At 36.7% G+C, this 27,362-nt stretch overlaps 1 protein-coding gene across 1 annotated transcript in view; it reads left to right on the forward strand.

The window, feature by feature from the left end:
- fbxl17.L (F-box and leucine-rich repeat protein 17 L homeolog) overlaps positions 1-27,362 on the forward strand; it is a 357,109-nt gene that overhangs the window by 227,677 nt on the left and 102,070 nt on the right.

Genomic DNA, 27,362 nt, shown 5'->3' on the forward strand with positions numbered 1-27,362 from the left:
ACAGTGTCATTTAGTAATAAAAGACTAAACCATAAAAATTAAAATTAAAATAAATCATTTATTTAAAGTGCAAAACATTAAGCGGGGGTGCAATGAGGCTGGGACCACAAAATACATATAGACAAATACAAGATTCCTCTGCACTCAACCCATTATCAATATATTTAAGACAGATATTTTGTACATACTGCTACTAAAAAATGCCTTACCCTTTAAACAAAACAGGGATTGTTTGTCCATATATTGCAATATATTTAAGCTGGCCAACTACGTCAAAGTCATCCCATATCTGGCCAGTCCTATGCTCAATTTTATCTGATTCATTAAGAATTCTATTGCTTCATTATACATTTTACAAAGGGACTAAGTTTTACCTGCAACTTACTTGCTGCTTTCAAAGTAAAACTCCCAAACTTGTTGACACATTTTCTTATGAATACCAATACCAGTAATAATGTTAGGTATAAACTTTACATTCAAATGTGACATCATGAGTAAAAAGAGTCTCCAAACTTAAGGACTTCATCATTGGCTGAAATACTGTCCCCAGGAACAGCTACAGCCACATGTTGCAGATTACTGCCATAAGAAACTTTAAAATAGTCTTTGCCTATTAAATGCTTACGTTTCTAATACCATTCCTTTTTTCTTTTTTTTTTTTTTTTACTTAAAATCATATTTTTGGTTTCTCAAAGTATTATAGCATATTTAAAGTATTATAGCATATTTAAAGTATTATAGCATATTTAAAGTATTATAGCATATTTAAAGTATTATAGCATATTTAAGAAGTAAAAAAAAAAAAACTTGCCCTATGAGTAAGATATTATAGAGTCTTCAAGATCCATTTTAAAAATCTACCTGCTGTCTGGAAAACAACCGATGTACTTTCTTTAAATGTTAGCTAGAATGCCAGTGTGCATTTTAAGGCCCCCATGCCGTGACTGAAATAGCGGCAATACTACATTTTCAAATGCCCTGTGTAACACTTGCAAATTCTTTGTATAATATATTTCTGTTCTTTCTGGCTCTGCTTTCAGATAGTTGTGCAGTTTGTTTTTTAGAGTAAGCCAAGAACTAATATTCATGTGTTCATCAACTGAGCATCTATACTCATGCTTTAAAGGAAAACTATACCCCCAAAATGAATACTTAAGCAACAGATAGTTTATATCAAATTGAATGACATATTAAAGAATATTACCAAACTGGAATATATATTTACATAAATATTGCCCTTTTACATCTCTTGCCTTGAACCACCATTTCGTGACTCTATCTGTGCTGCCTCAGAGATCACCTGACCAGAAATACTACATCACTAACTGTAACAGGAAGAAGTGAGGAAGCAAAAGGCAGAACTCTGTCTGTTAATTGGCTCATGTGACCTTACATGTGGTTTGTATGTGTACACAGTGAATCTTACGATCTCAGGGGGCGGCCCTTATTTTTTAAAATGGCAATTTTCTATTTATGATTACCCAATCGCACATACTACTAAAAAAGTATATTATTATGATAATGGTTCATTTACATTAAGCAGGGTTTTACACATAAGCTGTTTTACTCAGTATCTTTTAATAGAGACCTACATTGTTTGGGGGGTATAGTTTTCCTTTAACATCAAGGAGTACTTCTTGGGGTTCATTTATAAACTGTAGATAGAGAACAAAAAAGGACCGCAACTGCTCCCGCATGCTCCTAAAACCAGGTGCTCAGTCAAACAGTGTCCCCACTGCAAACGTTTAATAGACTCGACAGACAGACGGCACTTCTGGAATAGGTTTATTGGGGTTGCTGCTGTAAAACCTAACGCGTTTCGGGAGTAAATCCCTTAATCATAGGTCTTGTACATTTATAAACACTGGGCAAATTTGCCCCTGGGTAGTAACTCATGAAACAATTATTTGCTCAACTTGCAACTGGCTGAAACAAGCCAATTGCTGATTGGTTGCTATTTGCCCCCTTGACTCACACCCACAGTTGCTGTTCCCAAATCAACAGTTTTTCAGATCCCATCGCCCCCTAAATGAGATTTCCAAACCTACACTATATGCAGTGGTTTGGGGTGCAATTTTTCTTTGCAGTGATCCCTCCCTAGAGTTTTATTTTCACTGCATGCCACATTGTTCCCTTTAACTTGCTCCCTTGTATATTTTAGTCTTGATTGTGCACATGCATCAATATATACTGCAGGTGCTTCTAGAAGTTATACGAGAATATGCCCATATCTTGCTGCGACTGCTTTCTTTCGGTTTTTTCTTAATTCAGCCATAAGTTGAATAAGTATTTAAAACAGCTCATGCATTCTCTTTTAGGTCAAGATACTTGATTGTCTAGTCTATTTCAGATCCTGAAATTATGCTTTTATAATGCAAATTTTTTAGGCTAGTAAGAGAACATTCATAATCTTTCATTTTCATTACAAAACACAATCCTTGCTCAAGAGTCTGCATGTCATCTGAAACCACTATACAAAAGGAGAATTACTGCTCATGAAATTCCTTCTGTTCACAATTCCCTTGTTATTGTAACTGCTGGCAATACGTATTGCACACTTTTAAACCCAGTCCTAATTATTGAGGGGTTTTAAGGTGTTTAGAAGCAGTTAGCAGTGGCTGGGTTCAGCTTATTGATAACAGATTTTTTTAAATCATTTCCCCCCCATAATTGATTTTTAGAAGGTAAGAAAAGTGCCATTAAAATGTAATTTGACAGATAAAATGCAGTGGAGTTAGCAGGGAAGTAAACTTCTGCTATTAGAGCTGTTAATCCAATGCTGGTAGAGCTTTATTTGAGCCAAGTAGATGAAAGTCGTCCTGACTTTTGTAAGTGTTTTGGGAGGTAAACTGGAAACTATCATGAAATGAAAATCTTTTATTAATGTGGTAGAATCAAATAATGGCCTGACGGGATGGCATAGCTCTCACTTAAAGCAGCAGCTTTTAGTAATCATTGTATTTCTAAATTCTCATATAAAATAAGCAATCTCACTAGCTTTTATAGTACTGCTTCTGTCAATGTCAAAAGCTGGTATCTTTGTTCCGGTGTTATTTACCTCAGTACAATACATTTATTATTGTGAGGGAGGTCAGCCGGGTATGATGGGACTGAGGTAGTCTTTGATTATCTTTTTTTTAATACAGAGTGATTATTATATACAGTATATTGCAATATAGCTTATCTCGATGAGCTGCCTCACTGCAAGGGATGAGCAAACTTTTTTGCCTGGTACAGTTTCTTAGCAAAAATGTTCACAAGTCCACGCTAGACTTTTCACATGCATTCTGGTCACCAGAAAAAAACATGTTCCAGAAATATACATATCATTTTATTCTTGTTTTCCACATCAACCAATGGGTTGGAACCCTTTCCAGCCCTCCCCATGTCCTGCTGTGCAGACATCATATTTGGAAGGTATTGGCAACACAGGAGTCTTTTTTTCTATATTGTCTTCTTTAACTAGGTAGGGCAATGTATATGCTGTTGCAGAACGAAAAACTCCTTAAAGGAACATTGCCATGGCAAAACCATGTTTTTTTTTTGTTTAATTTTAAAATCCGACATGGGCCTAGACATATTGTCAGTTCCCAGGAGCCCCCAGTCATGTGACTTGTGCTCTAATAAACTTTAGTCACTCTTTACTGCTGTACTGCAAATTTGAGTGATATCACGCTTCCTTCCCCTCCCCCCAGCAGCCTAACAACAGAACGATGGGAAGGTAACCAGATAGCAGCTCACTTACACAAGATAACAGCTCCCTGGTAGATCTAAGAACAGCACTCAATAGTAAAAATGCAGGTCCCACTTTGATCCTTCAGTTACAACGAGTAGGAGAAACAAAAGCCTGTCAGAAAGCATAGCACAGCACTGTTTTTTTCTGAAAGCACATGACCAGGCAAAATGGCCTGAGATGGCTGCCTACTCACCAATATTATAACTAAAAAAAATACACTTGCTGGTTCAGGGATTGCATTTTATATGATAGAGTGAATTATTTGCAGTATAAAAAATGTAATTTAGAAATAAAAACAAATTCATAAAACCATGACAGAATCCTTTAACTACAATTTGATTTCCCATTGACTCGACTGCATTTCAAAAAAATTGTTTTCAAAAAATTTTCAACAGAGCAAAATGAGCCAATTTTCTCCATTGCTACTCTCTGCCAGACACATTTCATGAAACAAGGCAAATCATTATTACTTTTAATATATAGTATATATAATATTTTATTATGAATTTCTAAGCGATATCTAACATATTCATAGTCTGAATCTAAAAATGCAGGCTGTTACTGCCACTACAGGAAAATATTTCTCCTAGAGTTTGCTCCCTGGTTCAGGGACCCTAGTGGGTTAAGTGGATGGGAAATCTACAATGTTACATTTGGGATTCTATAGGGTGCAAGTATCCATGTTTGATATGTGCCTTTTTCTGCAGGATTCGAATTCAGCAGAATCCTTCTGCCCCGGCTGAACCGAATCCTAATTTGCATATGCCAATTAAGGACGGTATAGGAAATCGTGTGTCAGAAAGCAAGGAAGTAAATTTTTTCCACTTCCCATCCATAATTTGCATATGCAAATTAGGATTTGGTTCGGTATTTGCCCCAAATTTTTTGTGAAGGATTCTGAGGTTTCGGCTGAATCCACAAAAGTGGATTCTGTGCATCCCTAATTAAATATACCCATTTTTCCGTACTTGAAGCCACTGCTCCCAAGTACAATTGTATATTTCCCAAGAGCCATTGCATCTTTACCTTGCATCCTTATCAGATTTCTGTTTCTCACCCGTAGCTTAATATAAGCGGGGACTAAATAAATAAATAAAATAAAAAAAACAAAAAAAAAAACAATCAGAGACATTGAAAAATAGAGGGAAAGAAAAACAAAAACTAAAAAAAACGAGTACTAGTGATATTATAAAAAATGCGTGCCCGTGTTCTTGTAGGAGACATATACCAGTGTTATTATAGAAACAAATGCCAGTGCTATTATGAGGCAGTGTGTCGCTATTATTAGCAGTTACGCGTGTTTTTGATTTAAAAAGAAAAAATAAATAAATAAATTAAAAAAAAAAAACAACACCCTAGTCTCCTTGTTGTTGTGAGAGTCAAATATTATTTATTTATTTATTTATTTATTTATTTATTTATTTTTTTAAAACGTTGTGTATAACGAATGTTGTTTTTCATTTCTTGAAAATAATAAAAAGTAAAACTTAAAAAAAAATATAAGCGGGGCCTAAAAATTAACTTACATATGGCAGTAAAAATAAAATAATGCTGAGCACTGCAGTCATATCCAAATAATAGATGTCTGACACATATATTCATACTTTTATATTGTCATTTGACTTTGTAAGATGGCACAGCTTCATTTAGGTGTATCTGCTATGGCATTTAATTTACCCTGCAGAAACTGTTAATTAATAGAATTGCTAAAATTATTCTGTAATGTTTTTTTTAGCATTTGTATAAGTCAAGTAAAGCTACATCTGATTGCCACTTAATCTTGAACATAGATGACAGATGCCTTTGGAATTCAAATGTAAATTTAATTCAGTCACTTATTCAGAAAGTTTAGTCAGAGACTATTAATTCTGCACTTTCAGTCATTGGCGCTTGGAAGAACTTATTGTATTAATGATCCTTTTGTAAACTAATGAGCCAAGAAAAAGTTTTGGGCGTTTAGCTCTATGGCAAATGAACAATTATTAATATGTAACACATTAAATATGAATTGTTGGAATTAGATTTTTAATGGAAATATCTTAAGCACTTTTTTGCCACAATCCCTATCAAGTTAGCTCACTATTTCAACAAGGCCGCATTCCTGAATATAGTTTGATTGGTGCAGAATTCGATCTTTACTTGTACTGCAAAGACATTCCAAAAAAATGCAATAAGATGCCCCTGTCTCACTCATAAATAGGTGTTTTTTATGCTGCAGCGAAACAATATATATTCATTTAAAGGGGATGTTCACCTTCGGACAAAAGTCCTAAAGTGAACAGCTCATACCAGTATAAACATTTTTCTATTTAATGTTGTTTTATTTATTTATTAAGTCTTATCAAGAAATCTAACTTGCGCAGCTCCTCTATGCCAGTCCTGAACAAATCTCTGATTCTCCTGCAGCTGGGGGGGGGTGTCACTGACCCTCTGCTGGCTAAAGTGGGGCCTACCCACAGGATGAGGAAGTTGAAATCTTGTGCATACCCCTTTTCATTTGCATTCTATTGATCCTATTAGCTGGTGTGCCAGCCAATCAGATCTCTGCTATGCAAATGAACCAGAATTATTTGACAAGCTGCAGGGGACAGAAACAGGAAACCAAACTTGATGCAGAATCTGAGGTTCCTCCAGGACCACCAAAGAGGAGCTGCAGAGCTAAATATCATGGTAAAGCCTATTTTTAAAAGCCAAACATCAATTCAAAATATGTGGCATGCTGTAGGGACACAAACCTAAGGTTAAAAATAATCTTCAACATGCACTTTAAGTGGTGCAACACATAAAGGGAACCCTGTATGTACTGCTTGGTTAAGGCAAGTGGTCATGAACCAAAGTATGCACAACCTGGAAAATACAGAACACTAGTATAGATGGGAGCACGATCCTTTGGATTTCAATGATCAAAAACACATATTTATAAAGCCAGTATATTCTGCAACACTGTACAATAAATGGGTTTATATATTGAACAAACAGAATTACATACAAAGCATCCAATAATCAATAGAGGGGACTTTTACTTAATTGCTACTGTAAAATCAGGTGGCCAGGCCATTTCAAATCATTTCTTTATAGAAATATTTAAACCAGTTGCTGAAAAGAATATGTGGGTACATATTTTAAGGAAGGCTTAATGCACTGCAGCTTTAGCTTTTTTCTAGACAGTCTACAGTTATTGAAGTTGCAGCTTTATATATCCTTCTTAATCAGGGACATCAACTGAGGTTTACCCTCATTTGTAGTCTGGCATCACTGGTGGTCAGCCCATTGCTTTCTGTGTTGCAGTTATTGTTTTAATGGTGTCATTTAAAAGTTGTAGGACCATCAGAGGACATCATGGGGCATCTAAGTAAATCTAAATAAACAAAGGCCAGGGGATTATATACTAGCTCACTCCAGCTCATTTTGGTCAAAGTCCAGCACCCAAAAGCCTTCAACCATTGGATAGTCCCAGCATATATATATATGCTATAAATTGCCCACATCTTCATTGTACACTGTAGACAGTTCATTAAGAATATTCTGCAAAGAATTATACCTGTTATAATCTGGCCTCTAGCTGCTATAGTTATCAGCTAGAGACCTTTCCAGGCATCTCCCCTAATATGACAAAGTACTGTAGCCTATTTGATACACCCTATCTACAACGTATAGTATATAGTTTTAGCAGAATTGTGAAAGAATTAATTGAAGCATCTGGTGCATTCGGCATGTCATTCATTTAAGTTGGAGTATAATTTGGTTTTGTGTGCTGGATGCATAAAACTATGTATAGCTGCATTCAAAGCATGATAATAACTGAGCAGTTTCATCAAATAATCCAGACTGACAGTTGTGCATCATTTCCTAAAAAACATTCCGTAGATTCTATGTTTCGAGCGTTATCTATCTGAAATTAAATGATATCAAGATTGCTCATAGCTAAAGCTGGCCCCTAGCGTTTAGCTATGTTTTGTAACTGCTGTTTGTACCTGGAGGTACAGCAACTTTCCAATCATTTGTTGTGCATACATAGAGTTCTCTCATTGGCCTGTATGTTTCGAGAGGCATATATGATGACACAACACCCACCAATGGGACATTAATGCAGGGCCAGGGGGTGTCTCAAGACACATAAACATATAACTACATGTACCTACACGAAGGGAGGAGGGCAATAACTTTACTGGGATAGGGTTTGTGTATTTTTGCTGGCTATAAACCTGGGCTTTCCCAGTGATCTTTTTATTTCTATTGTTGGCTTTAAATACCCTTTAGTGTTGGACATATAAATATAAAAGCTTTATTGAGTTAAACCAGTGGCTATAAGCCTTAGTATAGAATAAAAGATGGTGCATGTTAATTGCCCGACTTGATATTTATATTCTATTTCCTACGCCATCGAATGAAATACTAGTTCATGTTCTAATTTTTTTTAATATAACTTGCATTGTTTATCTTTGTAAATCAAAGCAAAACGATTCCACCTCTTGCAATGACCTACCACAGTTAATAACATAACTTGATTTGTAATTCTGTTTCATGCCGTGACATAGTCTTGCTTATTTATGAGCGGAATGCATGGAACTACATTACAGTATACACATAACTAATAACTAATTACTGAATGTCAAGAGCTGAACAAAAAGTGTCTATAAATATGTAAGCTTGAGGTTGTTAGTATAGATAGGATAAATGGGGGCAACTGAGCACTGGGAGACAAGCTGTCAAAGTGAAGTAAATAAACCCTTTGAGATGCTCTTTTGAGATTCCTCGAATCCAAAAAGCCTGCAGATTTTAAATTATGTAGTGCGATTTCTTTTCCATTTTTTTTTTTTTTTACTCATCTGTTTTAAATTTCTCGCTCGCGCTAATAGGGAAAAATGAGCAGCACTGGTTTTGCTTTTTTTTTTTCAACTGCTATTTTATTTGACTTTGACTTTCTACCAATTGTTTCTGTCTTCTATTAGCTAAGATATACTTTTGGAATTCACCATCTCTGCACTTATCATGGCAATTTCTCCAGTGCCGTGGGTCAAGTCTGCTTTCTATTTGGCTGAAATGTTTGTATTTCATCCATCAAGCTTGCTTTTTTTTTTTGTGTGTGTCGGTCCAAGTCATCAAATGACATGCTTACAGCTTCAAAACTAATCACTATCCATGGCACAGCAGCTCCACATTTTGTCTGTGTCATGATCCATTACAATGTGTTTTGTGTCAAGAGAGATTTTAAAAATAGAGGAAAAAGAATCAGTGGGGGAACATGAAAAAAACATTTGCCTGGTGTATTTAAGGCTGTTTCTGCGGTGGGCAGATAGAATGTTTGCCCTGATCCTGCAACCGCAGATGTGCTCCCTTGCTTTTCATATGATTTCACTGTGTAATATCTAGTAAATATTTTAAACCATTTAAAGAGGCTCAAACAAATGTAAATGCCTTAGTGTCTCTAACCTTAGAATTGTTTCAATTGAAAAATTGGAATACTCTAGGCCTCACAACATAACCACTATCCAAAACAGTAGCCATCTTGTAGAGTTCTATATACTGGGTGGCAGGCCCGGACTTCCTTGTCTGGTGCCCCTAGGCCAACTTTGTCGCGCACCGCCCTCATCCCCATGCGAGCGCAGGCACGCATGCGCTGGATTGCTGGGGAGCTGCCCTGTGCTCAGTACGATGCGGCTGGGCGGCATGCCGCCCCTGAAAATTTGCCCCCCTTTGCCCGGGCCTTTGTGGCCTCACCACAAATCTGGGCCTGCTGAGTAGCGTGTCTGTCTCCACTACTACCAGATCATGGAAACTGCTATTTATAGGAATTTTGAATGTTGAAGTATGGGTGTACCCCTTTATGAAAAATTAGTCCCAACCCAGTTTGGAAGGCAAAAATTTTGTAAACATTTGGGTGCTTGGGAATCAATATTAATAAATTTTTTTGGGAAGTTTGGGGTATTTCCCAGATTAAAAAACAAGAAATTAGGTCCTTTCTATCTTGATACAACTTTGAGAACAAGTGACTTAAAGGCAATTTTGGGCTTAGATAATAATAGAAGTTATGTTTCAATCTGCTTTTCCTTACTGTAGACAAATAGTCCACTGAACTAACAATTTTTAGAACTAGACAATTATATCAGTGGCATCATCTAACAGCTTTCTCATTAGGTAGAACTATATAAAAAAAACATTTGTCACCGTTTTGTAAAGTCTTACAAAAGTTGAAAGACATTGGAAAACAAACAATTTAAAATGCTAAAAAATGTTAAATGCGATCCTTGCGCAGAGTCTGGCAATAAGCGCTATTGTGAAGATGCCTGAAATGTATTTACATATAATAGCATTAATCTTATTGGTTGTTTTGCAAAGTCCTACAACTTTGGTAAGATAAACAAATCTTTTAACCATAGTGGCACCTTTAGAAGGTTTGGTATCTGTTTTGTATTTTCAATGATGAGCACAGACATTGTCCCTTATTACATATAGCATTTGTTTTCTAGTTTGTTTTTTGCACCAGTTATTGGGAACACTACAGGTTATCTGTGCCTGAGGGAATGGTCATCTTAAGTGGTGGTGGAGCTCAGGACCATACCAACTCTGCTAAGAACTTGAAAGTCCTTCTGGTGTTGTTTAGTGTTTCACAGCGCATGTTACTTCAAATTGACGCGGGCATCAAAATTAGCGTTTCACGTTTATTTCGCCATTTCATGCATTTTGCTGGAAATTCGCACATTTTATGGTGAAACGGAACAAATTTGACCATCACTGGTGTTGTTAAAGTACAGCTCCCAGCAGCAAACAGCTGAAGACTATGATGTGTTACAGAGCTCTCGCACATTCTTCCTAGCTCTTCTAAAGCACCTCACTAAAGACATCTCTGTCTCACAAACATCATGCATTGCTGCTTCTATACACACAAAAGTACATATATATATATATATATTATTTTTTTTTCCCCACTGGAGATGTCAATCTTGCGTTCCTTCAGCTCATGAGAACCACAGCATTCAGAATCACAGCAAGGAAGTCTTGATCTTTTTTTCAGCCCTGTTTTAAAAGTACAAAAAGAGAAAATTACAGATGTGCAAAGGAAATTCCCCCCCATTATTAATCCATAATTTTATAGATGTCTTCCCTTCTGTCTCTGGTACATCATTAAGTTGAGCAGATGCCTAATGCTTACTACATGCTTTAGTTAACTTAAATCCCATGCTGCATTAATAAATCAGAAAATTGAGAATATCATTGCAATTGATTGGTGCTTTTGCTTTGATGCTTTCAAAGCATGGATTTTTTTTTCTTTTAAATGACGACTTCCATGATTACCACATAATACCGTGAGGTTGCTTGCCTGCTCTGTGTACTGAAAATCCAGTTATGATTCTCTGCAAGAGACACCTATCAGCCTTTTTAGTTTGCATTTGCAGTCATGCTGTCGTGTAGAAAACCATTGTTAGCCACATAATAACTCTTGTGGGATGAGAAAAGAAATGTTGGAAACATACAATTACTTCATGAAAGGGTTCTTGTAAAGAATAGTTAATGGTACTGGGCTTTATTTGCTTTTTTTCAGTTCCTCTGGTTACCTTGGTAACATGATGGTGTTTTTAACTCTCTAAAATCATAATAAACATAATGTGACTATTTAGTTTCCTAGTCTCCTGGGCCTTTGAGGCTCTCGATTATGGCACAAAATAATGTATCATTCTCAGGAGTGAATGTATTTCATATACAATGTCTTTACAACAGAAGAGGAAGAATTACAAATTATTTGTTGTCAGTCAATTTTTATGATGATGTCTAACTTTTTCATTCTAATTTTCTGTATTAAAAAGAAGAGTGAACCAAGATGTGAGAGAAACTGTGAACCTGGGCCAGATCTGTTATGTTTTAGCATATTAGTCTATTAACTAAAATGACAAAGAGAGGATAGTTCCCAGGAGGCAAAATGTTACGCACTACTGGAGGCCTATTTATCAATGGTCAGATTTTAGCTGTTTTTGAAACCACAAATAAACTCGCAAACTCGAAAACTAAGAATGTCATGAGATTTATTTATAGTTCCAGGAAAAAAAAAGTATAAATGGTAAATTACGCTGAACGATGTGCTAAAGAATTCAAATACCTCTAAAACCTTGTTTTTGGACAATTCCTAGAGAAAAAAAATCCAAAAACTTCTAAAAGTCCAAACTGATTTAAAATGGTCCAATAGGATCAGTGAAGCTTCTAAAGGACTTCAATAACTTTTATTGTATTAGTGGTTTTTACACTTAATAAATCTAAAAATTTTTAAATAAACCACAAATTTTTAGACATTCATGGAAAAAAACGAAATGTTATTGTTAAAAATGGGCCCCTTAGTGAACGTTTTTTTCCCCCAGGCTTTTGTTCCTTTTTGGAAATAACTACCCCTGGCATATTTTTTGATTTTACTCTACTGCCCATGCACAAGTGTCATTCAACACTATTGGGCAGAATTTTTATGGTCACAACTGTCAAATTCCACTAGGAAGTTATCCAAACTTGATTCTAGTTTTTTTTTTTTTTTTTTTTTAAAAATCTTATTTGATTTTTGAGATTTATCATACTCTGGTCCTTTAAGAATTCAAATTCAACTATTCGCAACCTAAAAGCTGCCGTTTAAATGGGACCGTTCAATGAGAGAGGTGCAGGGATCAATTTGGAGATGTTTGCAGCCTTCCTGACATTCAAGTTTTTTTCGGGGAGAAAAAAACTCTAATCTGGTTTTGATCAAGTTCGAATCAAATTCAATTTGAGTTTTAAGTTTTTAAATAAAACTTTGATTTTTAATCAAAGGACTGACTTTATTTAATACCTGGTATGTTGACCAACACTAAATTAAAACACAATTAAAAATATCAAGAACAGATTCAAAGAAGGAACTCTCTATAGGTGAATGCCATAAAGAAATCAAAAGAAAATGCTTTCCACCATGACCATATCTTAAAATGTAGTTTTCTTTCCTTTGGTCAAAACCCTTACACCTTGCAATTTGCTATGCATTTTGTATATCACTTCCCATGTCCTAAATTTAATAGTGTAGCTGCCTTTATTAGGGTAATAGTCAAAAATGAGGCATTACTTCACTTACAACACAAATTAGTTTGATTGTCTTGTGTGCCACAATGTGATTTGAATATCTTATTGGCATAATAAAAAAGTGATGCATTTTTTAGTAGCGAATAAACTTGTAATAAAATTAACTTGTAATAAAAGATAGAAAGAGAAAAACAATTTGCACAAATAAGAATAAAAATTCACATTTTGCATTTGATCTTCTTCCTTAAAGGGCACCTGTTGGGTTAAAATGTTTTTACCCAACAGGTGCCCTTTAAACCCTTATTGCATTGTGATTGTACACTTTTAAGAAGTGGAGTAATCTTTTGGAACAAACATAGCAACTTTTCCATAAAAAGTTTTATTACATACACTGCACACACTGGCATAAACTACAAAATTTGCAATCTTTCTTCCATTGTCGGAAGTGGTCGCTCAACAGTTTTGGGGATCGCAAAAGCTATCATAATTTCGCACATCAAAAATCTGTTTGCGCAAAGGCATATATTTTCAAATAGTGATGGGCGTATTTGTCCTGGAAAAATCGTGAAATTTAAAAGTTCACAAAAAAAAGTAAAATTCGAAAGTTTTCATGAAAAAATCGTGCAATTCAAACATTTTCTCGAAAAAATCTGACATTTTGGAAATTGACGCCAGGGAATTTTCGAGGGAGATTGGCTAATGCGGAAAATCGACCGAATTCGCGCCAGGCGAATTTATTCACCCATCACTAATTGCAAATAATTTTTCTGTTACCGACTTTTATTACATTCCCCATAATTGTTGTAGTGCTGAGATGTTTACAATAAAGATTAACGCTTTTTTTTAATGTGAAACATAAATAGCCCAGTAGGAAGCTTGGGTGTGATGAACATACAGGACTATACACATATAAGGCCTTTTTGACAGAAAAGCACATGCCAATATAATGCCATATGTCACTGCAAATCACTTACCATGGTCAGAGTTTTGAACTGTAATAAATAGGTTTATTAATAGTTCTTGGCGTATCATCATCATTTAAACATGCACCATTATATAAGTGTAGCGCTATAGTAAACTGACTTGTGCTAGGACAGTTTAGCTACTTTCCTTGGTGGGCTGAGACCACCGATGAGCTCTCTCTCAGGGGTAAGCCCTCGCAGCGAGGTGGAGGCAGGGTGTAGTGTAACTGTAACATGATGCGATAGCACAATGATGGGCGCCAGTAGTTCTTTAACAGTTGAACAAAGAACAGTATTTATTGAAGAATAGCACAGAGATCATTTAGCACATTGATCCACGATGGAGTATAGAACATACACAGCAGCATAAAGGAAGCATATACTCACAGCACGTATAGGCTGAATCCCCACAGACTAGGGAATATACAGCAGAGAGTAAGTTGACAGCATGTGATGGGTATTGCCCAGTTTTCAGGATATCTTCCAGTGGCAGACTAGGGGAAATCCTACCATCCCTATCTGAACACTTGGTTCCTTACTCTGGGTCAGTAATACCCAGGGATCTTAATCCCTCTAATCTCCTCGGCGGAGCTTTGAGCGCTCAACTACATAACCTCTCTATCACTCATAGAGTGATCTATAAAACGAGTATAGCGGTCTAATTACTAGGGCCAAGGCGCCTAGGGTCAGCACTACCCATTCCCTTCCAGCCTGCTTGGTTGGGCTAAAGCAATGGACCCAGAGCACATGGTTCCTAAACCTTTTATATTCTGGCACAGTGCCATCTGGTGTACATTGTGTGAACTGCAGGGGTTACATAAGCACAAGGTCCCCATAAGGACCCACTAAGGTGTCCATATCACTAGGGATGTGCCTGTCTGTAAAGTATAAGGGTGTCTAAGATTTTCACATCCCTAAATAAGGTTTACAGATCTTACCATTGCAGTCAAATGGGAGTGAGGAATGGCAAGTAGCACTGCACTTGTGTTTATCAAACTAAAATCCTACTTTGTGTTTCAAGAGGCAAATGAAAGTTTGAGCCAGTGAATGTTTTTGCACCAGCTGGAAGGGTCCTGCAACATCACCACTGTACCAACAGTATTAGTAAAGGTCTAGTAAAGATCTATTAACTGATATGCTTGGGATTTTCTGGATAAGGGATCTTTTTGTAATTTGGTTCCCCATACCTGTCTGCTAAAAAAGACATTTAATTATTAAATAAAATCATGTTTTTGTCATCAGTATATATTTATGCAGCTCTGCAAGTTCTGTTTTATTATTTCAGAGAAAAAAGTCATTTTTTAAACAATTAGAATTATTTGCCTTAAAATTAACTCTCTGGAGACGACCGTCTCACATTTTGGAGCTTACTCGATAGTTGGTTTCCGGAATAAAGGATCCCATTCCTGTATTGGTAACCAAAACACTTACTGCAAAGACATGTTGCATATTAATGCAAGAACCTTTTTTCCCTGAAGGACAAGCACCTTGGAAATTGTCTCAATTTGTTTTTATACTCAAATGTAAAGCTACCAACCTTAAAAAAATCTTTGTAGGTAAGCACAGCATTTTTTTCAGACTGGCTACAGTATATGAAAATTTAAATTAGACCTTTTAAAAAAGTTTTAAAAAAGAAAAATCTAATTTTTACTTTCCCATAAATACATTTTGGGTATATTTATAAACTAAATCTTATTTTTACTCTCCCATAAATGCATTTTGTGTATATGTTTAAGCTAAATCTTATTTGTACTTTACCATTAATATATTTTGGGTATATTTATAGACTAAATCTTATTCTTACTTTCCCATAAATACATTTTGGGTGTATTTATAAACGAAATCTTATTTTTACTCTCCCATAAATACATTTTGTGTATATGTTTAAGCTAAATATTATTTTTACTTTCCCATAAATACATTTTGGGTATATTTATAATCTATTTGAAGCTAAATAGCTCAAATATAGTTTAAAAGCCAGTTTAAAATATACATATGTGTATTTATGAAGCACCATGAATGCCATGCTTCACAAACTCATACATTGCAGAATTGCATTGCAGAACTCATGCAGAGTTAATTGGCGTTATCTTTAAAGATGTGTATATACTTTTGCACCAGACGACAGACTAAAATTACGCCATTATTTCTTACATTTTGAACTGTCATAATTCACTGGACCAAAGGTAGAAATTCAGGTAGCAAGACAGGCCTGACTTCTTGGTGGAAAATGCTGTGGAAAATGTTTTTCTTATTTATTTTTTTTGCACTATGCTAGAATTTAAATTTGGATATGATAACATCATAACATAATAAGTAAGTGAGATGTTACAAAGTGTAGTATGGCTTTTACCTGCTTATGTCTAGTGTATTTACCATTTAATATAAATATGCCCCTTCTGTTTGTATTACTAGCTTGCCATTCAATGGAAAATCACAATTTAAGCTTAATTATTATTCTTAAATTTGATATTACCTTTAATAATGACATTCAAGCAAAGTGCTACTTGCAGCCCCAGAATCACAATCCATTTGATAAACACTATATATATATATATATATATATATATATATATATATATATATATATATATATATATATATATATATATATATATATATAAATAAAATGTGTGTTTGTTATTTAATTGTTCTTTAAAGTTAAATGTTTAGCCTGCTCTTGGAGACCTAACATTTAAGCCATCAGCATATTTTATAACCTTAGGTACAGCTTGGGGTATGTTCAATAAAATATCATTGTGAAATAGATTGAAAATGTGTCGGAGAAAGTGGTGGGGTTTGTGACATTTACAGCAATTTATATTGTTGTGGAAATGTTGATTACCCTTTTAGATGCCAAATCACCCAAAAGTAACATTTCAAGTTGAAGGATGAAGGAAAGGAATGATAAAGTGCACGTTGGGGACAAGAAAACGGTGACCAGCAGATGCACAAATTGATCCGTCGCCGCATTAGACAAGACAAATAACGCTGAGAGAGACATCTCTGTGGGTAACTGCTGTTAGACTCACAGCACAATATTAGGGTATTAGTTTGCTATGGGTGCAAAATAAATCACTAGGAAAATGTGTTTGAAGAAAAGAAAATTTCACTAAGTTCCTTCATCAACAAAGGTATTAATTGCCAATGAGAAATAATCCGCTGCCTGCCCGGCCGGTGCTGTAATGATGCAAGAGTCGATTAATATTAAATATTTATCAGTCTTTTTTAAGCATAGCTTTCTCATTAATAGAACAAAATGCATAAAAATGCAAAATGCATATGTGGCTGCTTTTGATATTACTCAGTCATCTGTAGTCAACAACCAAAGAAACAACCTAAAATCCAGTCCAGACTCGGCAGGGCTCATTATAGTGAGGGGATGGTATCAGAAATAAAGAATTGTTCTGTGTAGCAACAATATGATTGTCTTTAGACTTCCCTGTGTGTCTGCGCTTGAGTGGGATATCATATTTTAGCTTTTGAGATTGTTGTGATTTACTTCAAAAAGGTTAAATGATCAGCCTTGGATGTGGCATCTCTCTAGAGACTCTGGTTCGATTCCCTGTGGCAACCTCTTGTGACCCTGGACGATGCACTTAAAGGAGAAGTCAACCTGTATGGGGAAAAAACCCTCCCCCCCTCCACTGTGTAGGCCCCCCTCCCTCCCCCACCGGCCTACCTCCCCCCCCGGGCAAATGCCCCAAACTTGTTACCCACCCCTCTACGCAGGTCCTCTGCTGCGGTGTTCACGGGTGTCATCTTCTCCTGAGCGTTCTTCTTCCTGCTTTGACCGGCACATGCGCAGTATGAGGCATTTACCGGTAAGGATCTTATGTGAAAGTTATGACGTTTTCGAAAAAAAGATTGAATACTTTGTGACTTTCAGGCGCATGCGCAGTAGCTTCGTACCGACAAATGCCTCCATGCTCCCGAAAGTCACAAAGTTTCCGCTTTTTTTCCTGGAAACTTTGTGACTTTCGGAGCATGTGCAGAAGATCCTTACCGGTAAATGCCTCGTACTGCACATGCGCCAAAAACGCTGGTCAAAGCAGAAAGAAGAGCGCTCTGGAGAAGATGGCGCCCGTGAACTTCACAGCAGAGGACCTGCAACGAGGGGTGAGTAACAAGTTAGGGGCATTCACCCGGGGGGGGCAGGTAGGCATGGGGAGGAGGGCCTACACAGGGGAGGGGGGGAGGGTTTTTTCTCCATACAGGTTGACTTCTCCTTTAATCTTCTGCTGTCCCAACAAAGTTGTGTCCCTATAATGGCTGCCTTGCTTGCTGTAAAGAGCTTTGAATCCCGTAGGAGAAAAGCACTATATATAATAATTCCTTTCGCCCCTTAAGGACGCAGGGAAACTGTGCATGTGTATCATTGTGCCGAAGTGACCCCAACTCTATTGACATATCCAATAGTTGGAAATATAGGGTATAGCTAAGAAGAACTGTATAGAGATATGTCTTTCACTTTTTTGATACATAGTTTCAACATAGTTAGCATGTGAAAGATAAAAGCACAACGTTATATGGGGCAATTGATTGGAATCTAATTGTGGTGGAAATGTTTAAATCAGGGATGTATAATAAACTTCTCAACAGCTGCTAAACTGGTAATATTTCGATCAGTGTAAAGAGATTATTTCTGATTTTACATGGTATATACTTTCTAGCCAAGGGCCCCCGACTTATTTAGGCATATCTTAAAACCGAATATATCAATATATATCTATATACCAGTTTGTTTACGTTTAAACAGCATTTGCACTGAGAGCAGATGACTGGCACGACTTAAACTTTCTGCAGTCTCTTGGCAGTGTTCTGCACCAAGAAGCCCTATGTCAGCTCATTACCCTACATCAGGTTAAGATAAAATTGCCTGTAGTGACATTGATGCAGCAATTTTTATTGGATAGGCTGCTTCCATGTGGACATAGAGCTATGCTCACTCCATTACTCTTACGCTGGTGTCTTTATTGTAATAGATTGTTGACTAGCTTGTGCTTTTGTGTAAACAATGTCATTAGTTTACTATAGACTCTTAATAACTAGATTGAAGTTGTTTACTTTATTTCCTTATTAATTAGAAATCACTGAGAGCCTTTCGATACTTTTGCTTTCACTATATGCATAAGATCATTTATAGATAAAATAGGTTGCTAATGCCTATTTACAATGTGCTTTAATGCTCTACAGCTAAAGGCATGGGACCCACGTTTCTCCATTGGGAACAATGTCCCCGCTGGCATATTTCAACCAATAGACAGTGCCCAAACCCCATGTTGTTTTGAGTTGACTATAATATGAATGCTCTGAATGTGACAGTACTATCAGTGCTGGAAAACTGAAAATGCTTGCTAAACTGTTTTACAACGCTTCTCTGCCAGCTGATATACACCAGTATAGTGATATACACCTCCCACTTTGTCCCTTCAGCCTACTTGTCTCCAAACTGTAAGGGATGATATATTGAGATATAAACTGGCATGTACTGAAAGGCAATTACATTCTGACAGTACTCAATAAAACAACAAATCATGTACAAAGTTATAGTTAGGTGTTCCTTCTTCTATACTATACTTTACCCTCTGCTAAACATTTTAGAGTACAACTTCTTGAAGTAGTGCAGACCTTCATAGTATTTAGGAGTAGATTTATGTACTAAATGGGGTAATTACACCAAGGATTAAGTACAGCCTGGCAGCTAACTTTTGTTGAAACCCCAACTATCACTCTTTTGCAGAGATAAATATGCTCTTTTATCTACCCCCTGTATACTTTCATTCCTTGAGCACCTCAAAAATGACTAGTCCTCTCTGATGAATTTTATTTTTACTAGGGTTAGGGTTCATTTAATACTCACTGTATCACTCCATACACAACCAAGTCTGATTCACATGCAATCCAAGTCACTTCACCACTCTCCAACAGGTAAAGTCATCTCTGCTATCCAGCTGACTGGAAGCACAATTGGTTGTTCATCTTGGAGTTAACTTTTTGTATGGCTGGTACAGACAGGGTTGGACTAGGCCGGCGGGACACCGGGCCCAGACCTGGCCTTCTGTTGCTGGTCTGCTTGTGTGTTTTTACTCGCATGCTTGATAAAGGGGCTTGCCCCGAAACGTTGCTCGTTCGCACAAAATAAACAGCAAGGGGTAACCCTGCACTTTAATCGCCTTGAGTGCCAGTGTATTTCTATACAACTTTTACTCGCATAGGCATGTTTCAGCATTTTTTGTGCATGCGGTTTTACGCGCATGCCCGTCACTGCGTTTTTTGCGTGCATGTGTGCCGGTGGAGTGACATTTTGAGACAATTGACAAAGCAGTTGTTGTTTTTTTTTTACATGTGGGTTTTGAGTTATTTAGCTTTTTATTCAGTAACTCTCCAAACTATAAAAACAAATTGAGACCTTCAGGGAAAAAAGTTCAAACTACCCTAGCAACCATGCCTTGATTTGAATAAGAGACTGGAATCTGATTAAGAGAGGGCCTGAATAGAAAGATGTTTAATAAAAAGCAGCAATATATAATTATACATTTGTAGCCTTGCAGAGCATATGTTTTTAGATGGAGCCAGTGACCCCTGTTTGAAAGCTGGAAAGAGTCAGAAGAAGACAAGTAATTAATGAAGGCCAATTATAAAGTTGCTTAGAACTGTCCACTCTATAACATACTAAAAGTTAACCCTTTCGGCACAAACCCTCTAACTTGTTAGTCACCCCTCCATGAAGGTCCTCTCTTGCTGAGTTCACGGGTGCCATCTTAGTCCAGGCGCTATTCTTCCCGTACTGATCGGCGCATGCACAGTAGGAGGCATTTGCCTGTTGGATCTACTGCGCATGCGCCCAAATTTCACGAAGTTTCCGATTTCTTTTTTCGGAAACTTCGTGACTTTCGGCGCATCTGCAAATGCCTCCTACTGCGCATGCGCCGGCAAATACAGGAAGAAGAGTGATCGGACGAACATAGTGCCCGTGAACCCGGCAAGAGAGGACCTGGACGGAGGGGTGACAAACAAGTTAGGGGCATTTGCCGGGGGGGTGGAGGTAGGCCGGAGGGAGGGGTTTTGCGCCAAAAATGTTTCCTTCTCCTTTAAAAGTGAAGCACCCTTTTAAACACTTGCCTTAACTATTCATGACCCAGGCACTCAGTCTGCATCATCTGCTGCACTTTAACTCCTTAAAGACTGCATCTCCCATAAAGATTTGTGATCTAGACCATGCAGCAGCTATACAATCTGGGGTTCTCTGAATCATCTAGGAAGGTTAGACAGGGTAAACAGAACAAAAAACATGGGCCAATCTTTTTTTCAAAGCTCTGCAACATTTTTTGGTTTATGAAAGTGTCATAAAGAAAATGCATGGGAAACTTCCAGAAGTATTTTGGCTTGCTTTTTATTTCACTTGCATTAAGCAGTTTGACAGCTCACACATCTTCATATCTGTATATCTTTATCAAAATATGCAAAACGTATTTAATAACACCTCATTTGCATGACTCACTTGAAACAGATTTAAAAACGACAGTATAAAACTGGCTGAAGAAAGGCAAGTAATGTAATAGTTTTCAGATGCACATAAAATAGAAGCAAATGTACTTGCATCTACAAATTCAGCTGTTTTGGCTTTTAAAAAAAACCCCAAGAAGTCCCACCCATATATAATTTGAATTTGATTTTATCCCTCTCCATTTCCAACAATGAATTTTCAGTGTGAAACATAGTACATTCATTAAATCATATGCATTTTTTTTTCTATAAATGTATTAGTAGATGTCCGTCATGGTGTTCCAAGTAGTGGGAAAACAAGTATCTGGAAACCCCAGTGCTTTATAAAATATTGCTCATACCTGTAATATGGAAAACATGTGAAGAACACTGTATCGCCAGGATTCACAAATAATAAATATAATGATATCATGTGTTCTATTCTTTCTTAGAGATTCATCTTGTTTTATTGTTACTGAGTTTTACAAATTCCTTTGTCATCATTACAATTATTATTGCATTTCTATTTTTTTTTTTTTTTTCAAAAACTCTCTTCCTGGCTAAGTCTTTGGATGTTGTTCTCTTGCCATTTTCTCTTTGCTGCCTTTGTCTATAACGATGATCATGTTTATGTAGTAAAGGCTAATTGAGATCATTTAAATCACAAGCCTTAATCATTTTTCATTCATGGCAAATGCTTTTTCTGTAGAGTGTAATCTAATTTTGGGAGCCTGATACACTGGGAGATAATGTGTCTTGCCTAAGGTCACAATATCTTGCCTGGGAATCAGACCAGGCTTGCTCGGTTTATCCTTTTTATGGATACTGTTATTGTCCGCAGCACTCCCGACAGATCAATCTGAGATTTTCAGATGTCTTTTGCTCAGATTCTGAAAATAGCTTAATTTAATTTTTTGGGTATTAACAGCTACCATGTCAGCATAATCTGAGTAGGAGAGAAGTCTCCTTAATGTAAGTTCATAACTCTCTCAGCAAGGAGATGTGAATGCAAAGTGAATTTTACTTTCATGGTTTGTTTCTTATCCTTTCCTATCACTTACAAGACTAGACCAAAGCTGTAAATATGTAATGTGTATGGTGTGTTTATTTTTTCCTTTGGCTACATTCATTAGAATGGAATTTTCTCCTTCATTCTGCTACTACAAGAATATAAAATGCTGATGCCTTTTCTCACTATTTTGCTTTTTCTCTGATACTCATAAGGCAAAATATGCAATACTATGTTCCCTGCCAAAATTACCTGCCTTTGCACCATTCAATGGAGAGTTAGCAACCATACAGATGGGGACACACTTTCTGTGCAAATATATTTAGAGTATGAATATTTATATTGCACCAATACATTTATTTTAATACTGTAGTTCCCTATAACATTCATACATCGTTGGGTCAACATCTATAGTTAGTTCACCTGTTAATGCCAATAACTCCCTGATTTAGAACCAGGGACCTGTTGCATACTGACCACTGTTAATCTGGGTTGAGTCACAGAAGGCCCTAGGGTTGTAGCCTGCCAAGTTGTATGGATGTCTTTTCCCTCATCGGTTTTCTTGGCCACCCTAGATGTGGGACTGTAGAGTGCTCCCCTAACTTGTGGAATGATGTCATGCGTACTGTGCGCATTATATCACTTCCATTCTTCCGAACTGGGCCCTGATTTTTTTAAATCCTATTTTGAAAGAAAATTTCAAATATATAGTTACCTGAGGGCTGCCCATGATCTAGTTGCAGGCCATAGCCCAATTAAAGGAGAAGGAAAGGCTTCATGCACTTTGGGGTACCAAATGTTAGGCACCCCCAAGTGATTGTATTGACTTGAAAATCCAGAGCCGGGGTTATACCAGTGAGCACCATGGAGTGATCCTCTTCCGTCTTCCTCGCGCAGCTGCACATGTGCAGTAGAATGAAAAGCCAAACTTTAACTAAAAAGTTGCCTATTTCTTTCAACTGCGCATGCGTCTGCCCCGGGAAATTTGAAGAAAGAAGAAGCCGGAAAAGGATTTCTCTGTGGTGCTCATTGGAATAACCCCGGGCCGGTGCAGCTTTCTGCTGATAGGGGCACCGGCCCGGGCTTTCAGATAAGTAAATACAATAACTTGGGGGTGCCTAACATTTGGCACCCCAAGTGCAAGATGACCTTCCTCCTTATTAAATATTGTTTAACACACAGTGGAGGTTATTTATAAAGGTCACACAGCACATATTTATTCACAAATGGTTGTATTGCCCATGCTATTTCCGGAACATTAAAATATTGCACTGTGCCCATCTTTCTAGTTTTTGCGAATTTGCATTGTGAATAAATTTCCTTACATGAGACGGGAGTTTCACCCAATGTGCGAGGTTGTTGTGTGCAAAAATAGCATTGACTGTCTTAAATTTGCACTTTGCAAAACAATTTTGCTAATTTTTTCTCCGCCACCAATGTTGTGGCATAATTCAGTTGCAGAGTGTGCACATAAAAATTAGCAATTTGCGATTTTTGACGCATTTAAAAAGCTCTTATAGACATTCGCATTGCCAAAAACAATTTGCAGTTGTTTGCACCACACTTATTCAGCTTTAGAAATATAACCATTCGCAGGGCAAATACATTCACTGTGCGAACCAATCTGCCTTGCACAAAGTTTATAAATCAGCCCCAGTCTGTGACTAGTTTTGTGTTTCATAGCAGTTATACAGAATGTCGGCTCCTTCCAACTAGTTTAACCAGCAATCCTGACAGCTCACATGTTTTTGGAGTGTGGGCAAAATCTCAAATACCTAGAGAAAACACTTGCAGAAACAGAGTGAATGTGCAAACTCCTTGCATATAGTGCTAAGGTCGGAATTGAACTCTGGGTCCCAGTGCTGCAGCAATGCAATTAGCAAGAAAACATCAATGTTGTCCCAACTATTAATTTAGCCATAGCCAAGTAGCCATAAGATTTATTTGGTAAGAATAGTTTTTCTTATACTTTTCTTAAATAAAAAAAGTATAACAGGGCAGAAAAATGTTTATACGTATCCTTGCCTTATCTGTTCTTGGTTTGTCAGATTGCAGCTACTGAACAGAAGGCCTTTCTTTTTTATCCCTGAATCGAAGCCTTTTTTTTCCTTTATAGCCCTTCCTTTTTTGTCACTTAAAGTTTATGGAGTAGAAATCTGCCCACGTGTCTAAAAATGAGACTGGCATTTCCCTAACTCTTTGAAAGTAAATTGGCCAATTCTCCGAGAGACTGACATGCTGACTTTAAATTAATGTCACTTTCTCTTTGCTGATGTTCTATTTCTAGCTTCCCATTCTTCCATAATTACATTTTTTGGCCCAAGTAAAGTTAAACCCTGAAATTGTTGGGAAAGAGGTGTGACACACTAAGGAAAAAAATGTACTTGAATGACATTGGTATATTAACAAACTTTTCTTTTAAAGTCACGGTAACCAAAATTGTAGTTAACTGTTGTATCAACCAACTGATCAGTCGGTCATATATAATGCTCACCATTCTATCCATACTAGTTGCCTTGGAATATCAAACAGCACTTTACTGCATTTGCACTCGCCATCCACATGAAACCTATCCTGCATTGTGGGGGCAGGGGGTTAATGGGGGTGAAGTTGATCTCATTGCCAAATCTTCATTTTTATGAAATTTTAAACTTTTGAAAACTTTTTTAAGACAAGCTATGAAATATAACATTTTTATAGACTTTACTGATGTAATTTCTCATTGTGAGAACAATTATTATTTACAGCTTACAACAAAGATTCCTGATTCCCCAGCCTCTCCAATTTCTAAGCTCGGTGTCCGGAAGAGAGATCGGCACCTCTCTAATATGTATAAGAATAAAAGAATCACCAGACACTCGACAGCATGTGAAGCGGGGCGAACCCCTCTTCGTCAGACGAAGGGGTCCGCCCCCGGAAAGTTACATCACAAGGGGTCGAGTGTCTGGTGATTCTTTTGTTCTTAAACAATTATTATTTACTCATAAAGCTGTCATGTTTCCTATGATTAAAAGAGATAGATGGGCGGCCAAAAGCTTTACCTGTAGACCAATAGCAAAGTTGTGGTTTTGTTTACTGCATTGCCTTCTTTTGCTTAGTTGCCATTAAACTGCTATTGCTTGGAGATGCTCGCTTTATTTCTGGCCTCCCAACTGATACTCATTTAAAGGGATACTGATACTATTTAAATTTAAATATTTCTTTTCATTTTAAATGAAACAGGGAGACCCATTGAATTTTAGTGGTTTTAGTGCTTTTTGAAAGCACGATTAAACTATGGGGGAATGTAATAAAAGTCGGTAACGGAAAAAATATTTGCAATGTGAAAAGTTATGCCTGTGTGCAAAAAAATTTGCCTTTGTGCGAATTTAATATAGCTTTTTTGAACCCAGAAACTGTTTAGTGACCACTTCCGACAGTGGAAAAATGTTTGCGAATTTTATAGTTAGCGCCAAAGCACAGTGAATGTAATAAAACTTCTTACTGAAAACGTTATGTTTGCTCCAAAAGATTATGACATCTTCAAGCACTTCTTGAAAGTGCGCAATGTGCAATTAAAATTCGCCAATGTAATAGTTTAAGGAAGAATATTACATTGCGAAATTAGACTTTTTATTCTTATTTGTGCTAATTGTTTTGCTCTTTGCGACTTTTATTACATCCCCCCGTATTTCTCTAAAACCATGAATGCCATGGAACTTGGAAATTTTTTTATAGAATAGAATAGAAATAGAAATTTAAAAAAAAACAAAAAACGATGCACTAAAAAGTAAGACTATTTCTACAACCTTTAAAAATTCAAATTGTTTTCAGACAATTACAAGTAAAAAAAAATCTGCATACCCCTAAAAAAAAAAAAAAAAAAAAAAAAAAAGAAAACTGGTCCAATAGGATCTGCGCATATCCCATTGACTTCTATGGGACCTGGACTGCTGTTACTTGGAGAAGTTACACTTAATTAATATGAAATTTTAGAGTCACATATTTAGAGGAAAAAAAAGGAAATCCAAATGTTGGTAAATAGGCCCCTTAATTCTTTTTTTCTTAAAATTCAGCACCTAATGACATTTTTAGGCCTGGAAGCTGAATTTTCACTGCAGAAAAAAAATCCTGAAAAAAAAAAAAAAAGAGAGAGAGAAAAAGAATGTAGGTCTCAGACATGGCGATTTTAGAAATGACGTCAATGTTTCTTTAATGCAAAAATCTGTGTGCCATAAGGTATCTGTTTCCTATTCAGCAGAATAGGAAAAAGCTGCTGGCAGGGAAAGGAATTTGGATCTGAGCATTTCCCTAAGTGATGTTTAACCCATGTGTGTATCTCTACTCTTAGTAACTAGTTTGCATCTCTATATGGGCAGCTTCTAACAGGTTAAAAGCTTCAGTGACGGCTTGAGTAAAAGCTCTTTGTGACCACCTTGTCTAAATCCAAGAATGAATTCCGTTTTTGTAAGGGAAAAGGTAAATGCCTAGTGCAGATATAAAACAGTAATTAGTGGATCTGTTTGTTGCTTAAGTATTGCTGAACTGGGTTATTGGCTTATCAACAGAGATGTGTCAATTGCTAACAGTCTGAGACGCCTCCAGGCTTCCGTCACTTAGTTCATCTTACTGTGCTGTGGCCAGGACTGCATTTCTCAGCACATAAGGGAAAGGTAATGATTAAATATATAAGCTCTCAGAAAGATGGAAGAAAGCTGCACCTTGCTCAGGGTGACAGTGGGAAATTAACCTTTGGTTTTAGGAGAAAACCTGATTAGAAATTGACAGCATTAACCCCTGGTAGTCAGATAATAAAATGGAAGAGGAGTTGTGTGTTTATTTTGTTTTTCTTCATCTTTTGTTTTTTACAGGCAAGGGTGTAAACTAGATGTTACTGGGCCCCACAGCAAATTAAAGTTACAGCCCCAAAACATTGCTAAATTGAGCAAATCTACAAAGATATATTGAAGTTGCTCGTTAATTAGGGTCTTGCAGGGCATTTTTACATGGTGAATGTGGTGACATAGACACAGGGGCATATACTTCTCTTGTAGATAAACAAATTAGGGACGTTTATGGATGATATTCAGGATAATGAACTATTGGTTTCATGCCTTGGTGCAAAGGTCCTGTTAACACAACATGTTTCACAAATCTA

The sequence above is a fragment of the Xenopus laevis genome, chromosome 1L, assembly GCF_017654675.1.
Source record: "Xenopus laevis strain J_2021 chromosome 1L, Xenopus_laevis_v10.1, whole genome shotgun sequence".
In the NCBI taxonomy this organism is placed as follows: domain Eukaryota; kingdom Metazoa; phylum Chordata; class Amphibia; order Anura; family Pipidae; genus Xenopus; species Xenopus laevis.